Below are 12265 nucleotides of genomic sequence, written 5' to 3'. Positions count from 1 at the left end.
AAATTAATAATTAATTACATAGAATACACATTTTTACGTAACCTTTTCATAATTAATATTCTCGACATGAGAGTCCACTTAACGCTAAACAAGAAAATAATATTCAGCAGATCGAAAAAAACATAAATATTGACAGCAGAATTCTTTCACATCAGCTGTCCGGGAAGAAAAACTATTCCACCTTTCGTACCCGCAAGTACAAAGAATGCCGACAGCAGCACAAGAGCCGACAGCGGCTCCGCCTCGCCAGTATTGTTGCGCCCACCTGTGCGGCACGCTTGATCTCACTTGCTTGTGTAACGGCATTTCCAGAACGTCCGTTTCACTGAATTCTTTCGGAAAAACTCACTCCCGAGTAATCTCAAGGAGTCCATTAACACTATCACAGTGGATAACTCAACACTGTCCATCATCACACGCATGTACTAGCCTGAAACTTAAAACAGCGTCTAAGTACATCGGCAATGACTAGTAAAACACATATTCATGAAATCTTACAGCTAGTTACAAAATCATATTTACATTGCTCAATCTACTGTGACTCAGCTGAAAACTTAAACTAGCAGCTTGGATTTTTCAATTGATAAATAATCTCTCTCTGTTAAGTCATTTAGTAAAAATTAGTTACTTATTAATTACAACTTCTTTAATGTCCTCTTGGTCAGGCAAAAGCATGGCAATCTAGCAAATCGTTAAATAATACACTCTATATTTACATACTGTACCAATTACCCATTCTGTGGTATTAATCAATCCTTGGTTGGTACAATTTCAAGTCTACAATGTTCTGTATACCTAATAGTTTTCCTGAGCTTGGATACTCTAAGCCATAAGCATTTGTGTGAGGTATACCAAAGACTTTATATGGTTCATTATAAACAAACTTAAATTTAGAGATTTCATTGTCTATCTCGCTCGATTTCTCATGAGCTTTTACAAGTACTGAGTCTGCGATTGCAAACTTAGCAAAACGCGCTTTAGCGTCATGACGACGTATGCGAGCATCGGCTTTTAGCTTCATTATTTCTCGCAAACGATCTTTTTTCACACCAATACTAATGTCATTCCGTGGAGGGAATTTGATTATCTCTTCCACTAAACTTTTACTTCTGTCATCTAACAGGATTTCCTCTGGAGAAAATCCCATAGATTCAGGTCTCAGGGTGTTCGTAATTCTCTCAAATTCTGCTACATATTTGCCCCATGCCCTATGGTTGTGATGGCAATAGGTACGGCAAAGACGGCCTAGCTCGCGGGTATACCTCCCAGCGGGATTTCCAGCCGGACAGTAAGCTGAAATATGGATCACTTCGACCCCATTACTTGCCATGCCTTCATTCCACAACTTAGAAGTAAACTGTGCCCCATTGTCTGATAGAATCGCCTTGGGCTTACCAATATGAACAAAATAATCGTTCACAAGCTTGCTATAGACCGCTTTGGCTGTAGCTTTCCTAATCGGGTATAGTTTGATGAACTTGGAAAAAGCTTCTAGCACTACTAAAATGTAGGCAAAGTTTCCTGATGACTTGGGCAAAGGTCTGTACAAGTCCACGCACAGTAATTCAAAGGTGTCGTTAGGCCTTATACTTTGCATGGGACCACGACTCTTACAGTTGGTAACCTTCACCTTTTGACATAAATCGCAAGTTTTCACTCTGTCAGTAACGCGTTTTAACATGTTGTTAAAATGTACTACTTCACTCAGCTTTTCCGTACATTTCATTGGTCCACAGTGACCATACGCCAAATGGTAGTAGTCTATTACTTCCGTGACGTATTTGGTGGGCCAGCATACCCGCCAAATATTACTATCTTCACCCTTACGTATGTACAAGATTTGATCGTATATCTTGTAATACTTCCTTAATTTCTCTCCTTCTGGACTCCTTTCGTCATATCGGGTTTTCATCATATTTAAACAACCGTCCTCGTTCTGATGACGACGTAGATTCTTACAGATGTTCACTATTAATTTATGTCCCTCAACTTCTTTAAAATAGTATAATTTGACCACTCCATCTGCCTCATCTTTCAGTTCCGCGCTCCCTAAGATGCCGATCAATTGCTTCGAACGTCTTCCTGTCGGGACACCTTCGTTCTGGAAATCTGTCTCGATACAAACGTACCGCGCCACGGCTATTGCCCCGTGCTAATCCATACATCAAATGGGCATCTGCCAACTCCGCATTTGTAAAAATTGCACTGACTGCAAAACCACGTTCGTGATGAACACTAACCTGTTGATGCTACGTACTGATTTGCTTGATGCTAGTACTGTAGAGCAATGAGTCGCATGTCAACACAAGCACCGAAGTCAACATTACCTTCCTTCAATTGGGCCAACTGTCGGTGAATCGAGGAAGTACAGTACATACTGACGAAACTAAAATGAGCTCTAATATGGAAATCAAACGTTTCCGGACACATGTCCACATAACATCTTTTCGTTATTTGTGTGTTAGGAGTGTTTCCTGAAAGTTTGGCCGTACCTTTTCGTAACACCCTGTATATGATGAATTTTTTAGAAATTATGTGTACAAAGTACTACAATGAAAAAAATTAATGGAGACATACGAAATTCTTAGTGAGAAAGTAACGTTTATAGATTCTGATCCACAAAATCATGTACAAGAGCAAAGGCTCACTAAGGGGTCGGTAAATAGTAGCAACGTATTACGTTTATAGTGTGTGTGTGCGTGTGTGTGTGTGTGTGTCTGTGTGTGTACTGCTTATGACAATATTGCGCTGCTGCAGTTGCTAACGCTATTGGAGTTTTACGTACAACTGTTCTGCAATTTGGTGGATGCATGCTGAAACAATAAGATGAATTGTATTCAATACTATGAAATTCTTAGGCTACAGTGACAAAGTTACAGTTGCCAATTTTAATCTGTACTTACCAGGTAATTCCCATTGGCTTGGGCATCTGGTGCCACTAGGGCTGCTGCAGACACTTGACACCACTGATTGCTTAATTTTTTCCGAATAAACTGGTAGCATGCACACATGAGCTAAAACAACACAATTCAGCTGACCCCACTACAGGTGACAGTAGATTGAGGCCAGGGATAGAGAGGTAGAGTTTGTATACGTTCACTGATTCAGCAGCAGCCAACAGAGACGCAATATCCTCAGAAGGGATGAAAACCCTCAAAAAATAATGGCTCTGAGCACTATGGGACTTAACTTCTGAGGTCATCAGTCCCCTAGAACTTAGAACTACTTAAACCTAACTAACCTAAGGACGTCACATACATCCATGCCAGAGGCAGGATTCGAACCTGCGACCGTAGCGGTCACGCGGTTCCAGACTGAAGCACCTAGAACCGCTCGGCCATCCCGGCCGGCTGAAAACCCTCATCTGCATGTTTGGACAAGTCGGTTCATGTATAAACCGGAAACTGAAAGAGAGCAGAGCTAGTTTCCCAGGTACCTAATATCAAAGGATTGCCTAACGTTTTTGTTTGGGGATTAGCGTGACTTCCAGTCTTTGTGGCCCATGAGGTGGTTGGCTGTGTGGCAGTCGACAGTGGGCGCTGGAATAAATGAAGCGGCTAGCCCATCGGATGGCAGATGGTGTGTGCTTTGCAAGTGAAAGATTTTTGACAGTGTAAATACCTGTGATGAGTTATGTTGATGGTATTGTTTATCTGATCGGAATAAAAAAAAAAGACGATTGCTTTAATTAATTCTTGTCGATGTATTTTACAAGACCTGCATCTTCCCAAATAGTGGGGAATGATGAGCAAGAGAAATAGAGCCTCTTTGAATTGAATTTTGTATATAAACAATATACCCTTTGCTTTGTAACTGAATGTTCTTTCGTGAGATTTCTCCTCTCCAGCACAGACCCACCAATTTCCAGGTGGGGGTGGGAGCGAAAGGAGGGCTGAGGGATTTACCAGAAGGGAAAAGGTTAATTAATTGGTAAATTTAATTAATTAGTCTATGAAATTGATTGAGTGGGAGAGGCCCATTCGAATAACTCAGGTATGGAGAGTGTACTTGTATTGTCAAGGGGAGAGCGGAGGGTTGGTGGTTTCTAGAGGGATAGGGGAGGGGGAGGGAGGAGGGGGAAGGTGAGCAGTGGGGTGATAATTAATGTGATGTCAATTTGATATCAAAAGTGGCGTAGAACAGTAGGTTGAGGATCTGTCAACCAAAAGAGAACATTAGTTTACCCCTGAATGTATGCTTGCCCCTGATGTAGGCAACTACAAAATCGCCATGATGCCGACTTTGCCCTTCTACTCTCTGCGTTCAAGCCAACGATTTGGAAACAGTTTGTGAAGACATGCCATAGTAGTTCATGCACTATGGACTGGGCAGCCATCATGATGATTGCTCTTAGTCTGCAGAGGGATGTCTTCTAGCATTCATAGAGGTTGGCCTGTTAGGAGGCTGCGATACTTGTGCACATTCAGTGCCCCATCTATGAAAAAGGAGCCTGTATCCGACATTACACGTTTAAACTTCACAAAGTCAACAGACCAGTAGCGCATGTTTCGGCTGTTTATGTGGCCGTGGTTGGTACATGTGTCATCGTCACTAAACAAGTGGCGTATCCTGCCATAATGCTCAGGTAGAGAGGTTAAGACGATTCTCATAATAGTTTCCATGCAGCTCTTGATGGAAACTAATGTGATAGGGATGGAACGTATGTCGATGGAAAATGGGTAGGTATTTCCCTGACGCAGCCACTTCCTCGCGCGTTTGCCAACGTGTGGATCAAATGAAATAATAGCAACAGCTTTAATTTTCCCCTTCTGTCTTTTTCTTCTATAACGTTGTCTAAGTGTTACATATCCATTTTCACGTAACTGACTGAAGAGGTTGATAACTGCCGAGATGGTTTATGACTATTGTGATATCTTACCTCGTATACCACCCATGAACGAATTGGGTTCTTCCTACAGTCTCTATAAATCATGGGCACGGCAGCTTTTACTGCATTGGTGAATCCCATCGCCCACTCACGATCTACTGCTTGGACTGTCATTCTCTAACTGACTAGCAAGTGCCAATGGAACATACAAAGCAACATCGTACCTAGCAACTACGCGGGTTGAATGGCACAGACTATATCTTGTAAACGACTCGCACTAGATTCCTGCAACAAATACCACTGATGTTCTAATTTACCCTACTTTTGGTTTATTAATGCCAATGGGCATTGTTACATTGAAATTGTGTATGTTTGCACAAAAATACGCTTCCTAAGCATCATTACAATCTGTTGATTGGCTAACAATACGAGCTCCTGACTGCCAGCTATTCTGTGAAAACCACACACATACCACTTTCGATTTCCGCAATATTTGCGGTGCAACTTTTAGGTGTCGCACCCTGTATGCTTGGATGTATTGCTACACTAATGTTCATTACTTTCGTGCCATCTTCAACTCGTAACGTCCTATTATAGCCCGGCAACACTAAGCAGCCCAAATTAATTGTGGCCGTGTGCAGGAAGAACTTGCCCGGCTTCTCCACAGTATCAAGAGCTATCGTTCACGATTATATCTCTTAGCAGCTCTAATGCAGTCCAGTCCAGCCAGCATTGAAATAATACACGTTGCAAGCAATTGATGCTGAAATGTCGATTAATTTTTTCTCCATTATCTAAAGAACAACTATTAACTTGTTTTGCATTTGAAGTTCACGTCAACTGTTTGGTCGTCACTGGCCGCGAATAAGCATAAATGTGGCGAACCTACAATATCTTTTTAAGAAAGTTATCGTTATCATGTAATTCTTGAAAGCTGCAGGTTATTGTAAAGAAGTATTACATTAAATTGGTTTTAAATCGTGTATACAGGGTGGTCCATTGATAGTGACCGGGCCAAATATCTCACGAAATAAGCATCAAACGAGAAAACTACAAAGAACGAAACTCGTCTAGCTTGAAGGGGGAAACCAGATGGCGCTATGGTTGGCCCAATAGATGGCGCTGCCACAGGTTAAACGGATATCAACTGCGTTTTTAAAAAAATAGGAACCCCCATTTTTTATACATATTCGTGTAGTACGTAAAGAAATATGAATGTTTTAGTTGGACCACTTTTCTCGCTTTGTGATAGATGGCCCTGTAATAGTCACAAACGTATAAGCACGTGGTATCACGTAACATTTGGCCAGTGCGGACGGTATTTGCTTCGTGATACATTACTCGTGTTAAAATGGACCATTTACCAATTGCGGAAAAGGTCGATATCGTGTTGATGTAGGGCTATTGTGATAAAAATGCCCAACGGGCGTGTGCTAAGTACGCTGCTCGGTATCCTGGACGACATCATCCAAGTGTCCGGACCGTTCGCCGGATAGTTACGTTATTTACGGAAACAGGAAGTGTTCAGCCACATGTGAAACGTCAACCACGACCTGCAACAAATGATGATGCCCAAGTAGGTGTTTTAGCTGCTGTCGCGGCTAATCCGCTCATCAGTAGCAGACAAATTGCGCGAGAATCGGGAATCTCAAAAATGGCGGTGTTGAGAATGCTACATCAATATTGATTGCGCCGGCCGAGGTGGCCGAGAGGTTCTAGGCACTTCAGTCCGGAACCGCGCCACTGCTACGGTCGCAGGTTCGAATCCTTCCTGGGGAATGGATGTGTGTGATGTCCTTAGATTAGTTAGGTTTAAGTAGTTCTAAGTCTAGGGGACTGATGACCTCAGATGTTATGTCCCATTTGAACCATTTGAATATTGATTGCACCCGTACCATATTTCTATGCACGGAATTGCATGGCGACGACTTTGAACGTCGTGTACAGATCTGCCACTGGGCACAAGACAAAATTACGGGACGATGACAGATATTTTGCACGCGTTCTATTTAGCTACGAAGCGTCATTCAACAACAGTGGTAATGTAAACCGGCATAATATGCACTATTGGGCTACGGAAAATCCACGATGGCTGCCACAAGTGGAACATCAGCGACCTTGGCGGGTTAATGTATGGTGCGGCATTATGGGAGGAATGATAATTGGCCCCATTTTATCGATGGCAATCTAAATGGTGCAACGTATGTTGACTTTCTTCGTAATGTTCTACCGATGTTGTTGCAAGATGTTTCACTGCATGACAGAATGGCGATGTACTTCCAACATGATGGGTGTCCGGCACATAGCTCGCGTGCGGTTGAAGCGGTATTGAATAGCATATTTCATGACAGGTGGATTGGTCGTCGAAGCACCATACCATGGCCCGCACGTTCACCGGATCTGACGTCCCCGGATTTCTTTCTATGGGGAAAGTTGAAGGATATTTGCTATTGTGATCCACCGACAACGCCTGACAACATGCGTCAGCGCATTGTCAGTGGATGTGCGAAAATTACGGAAGGCGAACTACTCGCTGTTGAGAGGAATGTCGTTACACGTATTGCCAAATGCACTGAAGTTGACGGACATCATTTTGAGCATTTATTGCATTAATGTGGTATTTACAGTTAATCACGCTATAGTAGCATGCGTTCTCAGAAATGATAAATTCACAAAGGTACATGTATGACATTGGAACAACCGAAATAAAAAGTTCAAACGTACCTACTTTCTGTATTTTAATTTAAAAAACCTACCTGTTACCAAGTGTTCGTCTAAAATTGTGAGCCATATGTTTGTGACTATTACAGCTCCATGTATTACAAAGCGAAAAAAGTGGCCCAACTAACACATTCATATTTCTTTACTTACTACACGAATATGTAATAAAAATGGGGTTCCTATTTTAAAAAACGCAGTATATATCCGTTTGACCTATGGCAGCGCCATCTAGCGGGCCAACCATAGCGCCATCTGGTTTCCCCCTTCAAGTTAGACAAGGTTCGTTCTTTGTAGTTTTTTAGTTTGACACTTATTTCGTAAGATATTTGGCCCAGTCACGATCAATGGAGCACCCTGTACAAGAAAACTGTAATATCTTACACACTGACGACTGATTCGTAGCATGATGCAGAGATGTAGTGTAGTCGGTGTTTATTAATTTACTAACGCATATGCGTTGTGTGTCTGCTTTACTGTTTCTTATTTTGTATACAGTTATTCATGATGACTAGTCAGTTGATCCAGTATAGATATTAAACAGTACATATGAGCATTGGCTGACATAAACTTCATACTTAAGTGACTAGGATGTTTTCAGAAAGTATGATTTAGGTAATCACTGTTCCTGATTTTTACCAAGACTCTATTCACTATCAAGTGGAACTGATAGTTGCCCTAGTTGGAGGTGCTGCTATGCGCAGATTGTATCGAATTTTAATTAAAATTACGTTTTATGTGTTATAAGTGTATGAAGTTTAGGGATATCTCGATGGAACAAAATTTTGTGGCAAATTCTATGGGACTATGGCACACACTAAAACATCGTGATACACCATTCGCGAAACATTACTATAGGTTGTGCTTAGTGAAAGGAGCTGGGAACCTTACATTACGGCATTGAGCGGGAGCAATTAAGCATCATGGGGTTAAATCATCGTGGGAACTTATAGAAATACATTGAACCTTGAAGGACAAGTATACTGTAAAGATACACTGTGCCTGAACTAGAAATTAAGAAAAGGAATATGAAACCGGGTGGAAAACACCACTGCTGGTACCTGATTCTCGCTAACATTATTCCAAAATAAGAGCTGACAGACTCGAGGGAACGGTCTGGTTCCCCAAGTGTTTCGATTAGCGGCTCCCGTCAACCAGCTATTTCTAGCTTTAAGAACGTATAGCGAATAATTTCTGCCGGCAATGTAGTGGCGCACGTTCGTAATAATTTACAGATGACCATGTTGGAGCAGAGCGTGTTAATAAAACTCTTGCGCCAAACAATAAAATATAATTGTGCCAATAAATTCTTCAAACTTTAGACAATACCCAAATTTAGTCAATGACCTATTCTACACAGTGCTTTAAAAATACTGCTCGTCGCTGCACATATAAACCAATAAAGTGTTATTATTTTCAGTTTAAAACTGCGGACGTTAAATTTTTCGCCGGAAAAAAATAAGCAGAAATGTGCGGGGACCCTGACAGCTCTAGGCGTGTAGTATGTGTTACATATACTGCATGCCTCTGGTGACTAATTTTCCACCACCGTCTTGTTTGCATATCAAAACTCGGTCGATGTTAGTGTGTAGACGGCCTCCCTATAATGTAGCTGTTCTCAGCCTATCAGTATTTATGCCCTATTGGTAGCATAAAAATTTCTGAGAGGCAAAATCAAAAAGTATTCGATTATGGTTTAGTCACTGTATTTCATACTCTGATATCTCTATTTCGGTAATACTAATATTTATTAGATATATAAGAAATAATGATATAGAGTTTTCAGTGATGATCCAGAAGCTATTGAGTACGTATGAACCACGTTTTTTGGAATACGCACACTTTCACAGCTGATCAGAAATTGATGCAGCCAGCCAATTTATCACGTCAATTTTCATTGAACAAGCGGAAATAGCATGTAATGAATTTATTTCCAGACAGGCATACTTAGCCAATTTTTTAGAGAAGTAACACACTTGGACTGGGCTTGTAAAGAAACATGGAGAACATTTAAAGAGAAAGATGAATATGCCAGTTTTCTTGGCAAACTGGAGCTCTTCCAGTCCATGGAAGAAGTATACGAAGTTCCGATGTTCCCAGAACTGACAATTATGCTCCCCAGAAGCAGTTGAAAATGCTTATCTATCATTTGTCATCAGTAATAACTCTTTCAGCAGCTATGTTGCTGATCTGGAAATGTCTGCATCCTTAAAACATCCATGGAAAATAAAGTGATATTTTCGAATAGTGCAATCTAGCCGAAATACATTCTCGTAAGCTGTGTGACGATGGATGGTAAACGGTTTGCTCCAGGTCGTGAATCAGTTAAAGAGTTTTCTAGAAAGTGGGTTCAACGGCTGTCACATCTGACAGAGAAGATGAAACGGGAAACGATAATTGTGAGACTAGAAGGTAAGCTGCCTCGGTATTGCCAAAAAAGAATCAATGTCGATAGGTTCATTGAGTATCTGGAGCGAGTTGAATGAGTAGTTTCTGTTGAGCAGCAGATGCAAAATAAAAATAGATCTTCTAACAATATTCTAAACTACCGGAATAATGACAGTGGAAACGTGAATGATAGAAGTATAGTGGTTCAGAATACACGACCTAATTATCGTGGTCAAGACCGTGGTTGAGGAAGAGGAGGTGGACAGCCACGAAGGCAGAAATGTAAATAACGTACAGTTGCGACAAAACGGAGAGCAGAATGCTATCCGACCTGATTCTGAATCGAATGAACACAAGAGGTTGCAGGCGGGAATGTAAGTCTACGAGGAAACTGGTGCTCACCAAGCGGAAACAGTAATATGGTCAGAAATAAAAACACGACACCGTCAGTCAACACACTCACCCCGATAACAGGGATGATGAAACAGGAACAGAGAGTACCAGAGATGTGCTAAACCAATCTCACTATATAGCTGACAGTATTTTTGACACACAAACGCTACAGATAATAGGGAGGAACAGATTAACGTGTTTGATTCAGATAAGGGCGAAGATAAAGTAAAGACTTACATCTTCGACAATAATGGCAATCTGAAGGCTAAAGTTTCGGTAGAGGAGACAGTGATTTTTGCAAGGTTTTGAAGAGGAGGAGTTAATGGATGCAGTGAGTAGCAATAATAATGAGATCAAGAAACCTATCAGCTGCATTGACTTCCCACAAACTGTAAAAGCGTTATAGACAGCAGTGTCGCGCAGGGACGCAGTTGCTGAGAGGTAGAGAGTAGTTTAGCTGATGTGCAGCAAACGAAAGTACAGGAAGTCGTCAAATGCTTTAATTTAAAATTGGTCGACATGTTGGAAAAGGAAGCTGAGAATGTACAGACTGATGGCCCCGTGAATCTGAGTGTAAATGTACTTGGAACTGAACAGAATTACTTTAGCCAGAAACAGATTGAAAAGGATTTATTAGAAGACTGTTCAAACTACAACAAGTCACCCTGTTATAAAAACTAACATCTCAGGAGTAACAGTGCGTTGTCTTCCTGACAGTGGCAGTGAAGCAAGTGCTTTGTCCCAAACAGTCATTGATTCTATTCCTAATAAGAGTGAATTAACTGTCATGAAAGTAAGCGGCTTAAGACTAATAGGTGGCATTGGGAAAGTTTCTAGACCAGTACAGCACGAAGATTTGACACAAATTGGTATAGTTGACATAATAATAGGTCATTCTTATTTAATCGTGCTCAGTTTAAATATGGAGATGTTAATTGGCACAGGTCTCTTAACAAAACACCAAGGAAGATTTGATTGTGACCAGAACCACTTAGTATTAACCTTACCTGATTCTTGTTTAATTACACAACCTTTCATACGACATTATATAGACAGTAATATTGAAGCATGGGAACTGTCAGTTAGAGTAATTAGGAATAAGGGACACTTGCAGGAAGATACTGAATTCGGTGATTGCGTGCAAGATGCTAATGCGGAAGAGAACTATATCTCGGAAGAAATAGAGGCAGAGGTACAGTCAATAAATCAGTTTTCTGATAAACAGAGAGCAGAATTAAGGGAAATATGAACTAATCATTACAATGTATTCTCCAATACCCCTAGTGAGCCGGCCGCGGTGGTCTCGCGGTTCTAGGCGCGCAGTCCGGAACCGTGCGACAGCTACGGTCGCAGGTTCGAATCCTGCCTCGGGCATGAATGTGGGTGATGTCCTTAGGTTAGTTAGATTTAAGTAGTTCTAAGTTCTAGGGGACTGATAACCACAGCAGTTGAGTCCCATAGTGCTCAGAGCCATTTTTGAACCCCTAGTGAAAAATATGTCAAATGGCTCTGAGCACTATGGGACTTAACTTCTGAGGTCATCAGTACCCTAGAACTTAGAACTACTAAAACCTAACTAACCTAAGGACATCACACACATCCATGCCCAAGGCAGGATTCGAACATGCGACCGTAGCGGTCGCGCGGTTCCAGACTGTAGCGCCTAGAACCGCTCGGCCACTCCGACCGGCCCCCTAATGAAGTTAGAAGGTATGAGTGCCATTTGAATGTAAAGCCTGGGCTGGTATTTTTCAAGAAACCTTATCAGATACATGTTTCGAGAAAGCAAGAGGTTAAGAAAGAAACTCAACTTATGTTGTCATGGGATGCCACTGAACAAGCAGTGAATAAAATAATCCTCTTGTGGTTGTGCTTAAGCTGGACGGAAGCGTTAGATTAGTACTGGACGTACACTGACTAAATGACATTGTAATAAGT

General features: G+C 41.4%; 1 protein-coding gene across 3 annotated transcripts in view; it reads right to left on the bottom strand.

Moving 5' to 3' along the window:
* The window catches only part of LOC124625492 (GTP-binding protein Rhes-like), a 447213-nt gene that overhangs the window by 133614 nt on the left and 301334 nt on the right, over positions 1-12265 (bottom strand). The window lies entirely within an intron of this gene.

Source organism: Schistocerca americana, chromosome 1 (genome assembly GCF_021461395.2).
Source record: "Schistocerca americana isolate TAMUIC-IGC-003095 chromosome 1, iqSchAmer2.1, whole genome shotgun sequence".
Lineage (NCBI taxonomy): Eukaryota > Metazoa > Arthropoda > Insecta > Orthoptera > Acrididae > Schistocerca > Schistocerca americana.
Note: the sequence above shows the minus strand (reverse complement) of the source record. Positions and strands in the feature narration are given on the sequence as shown.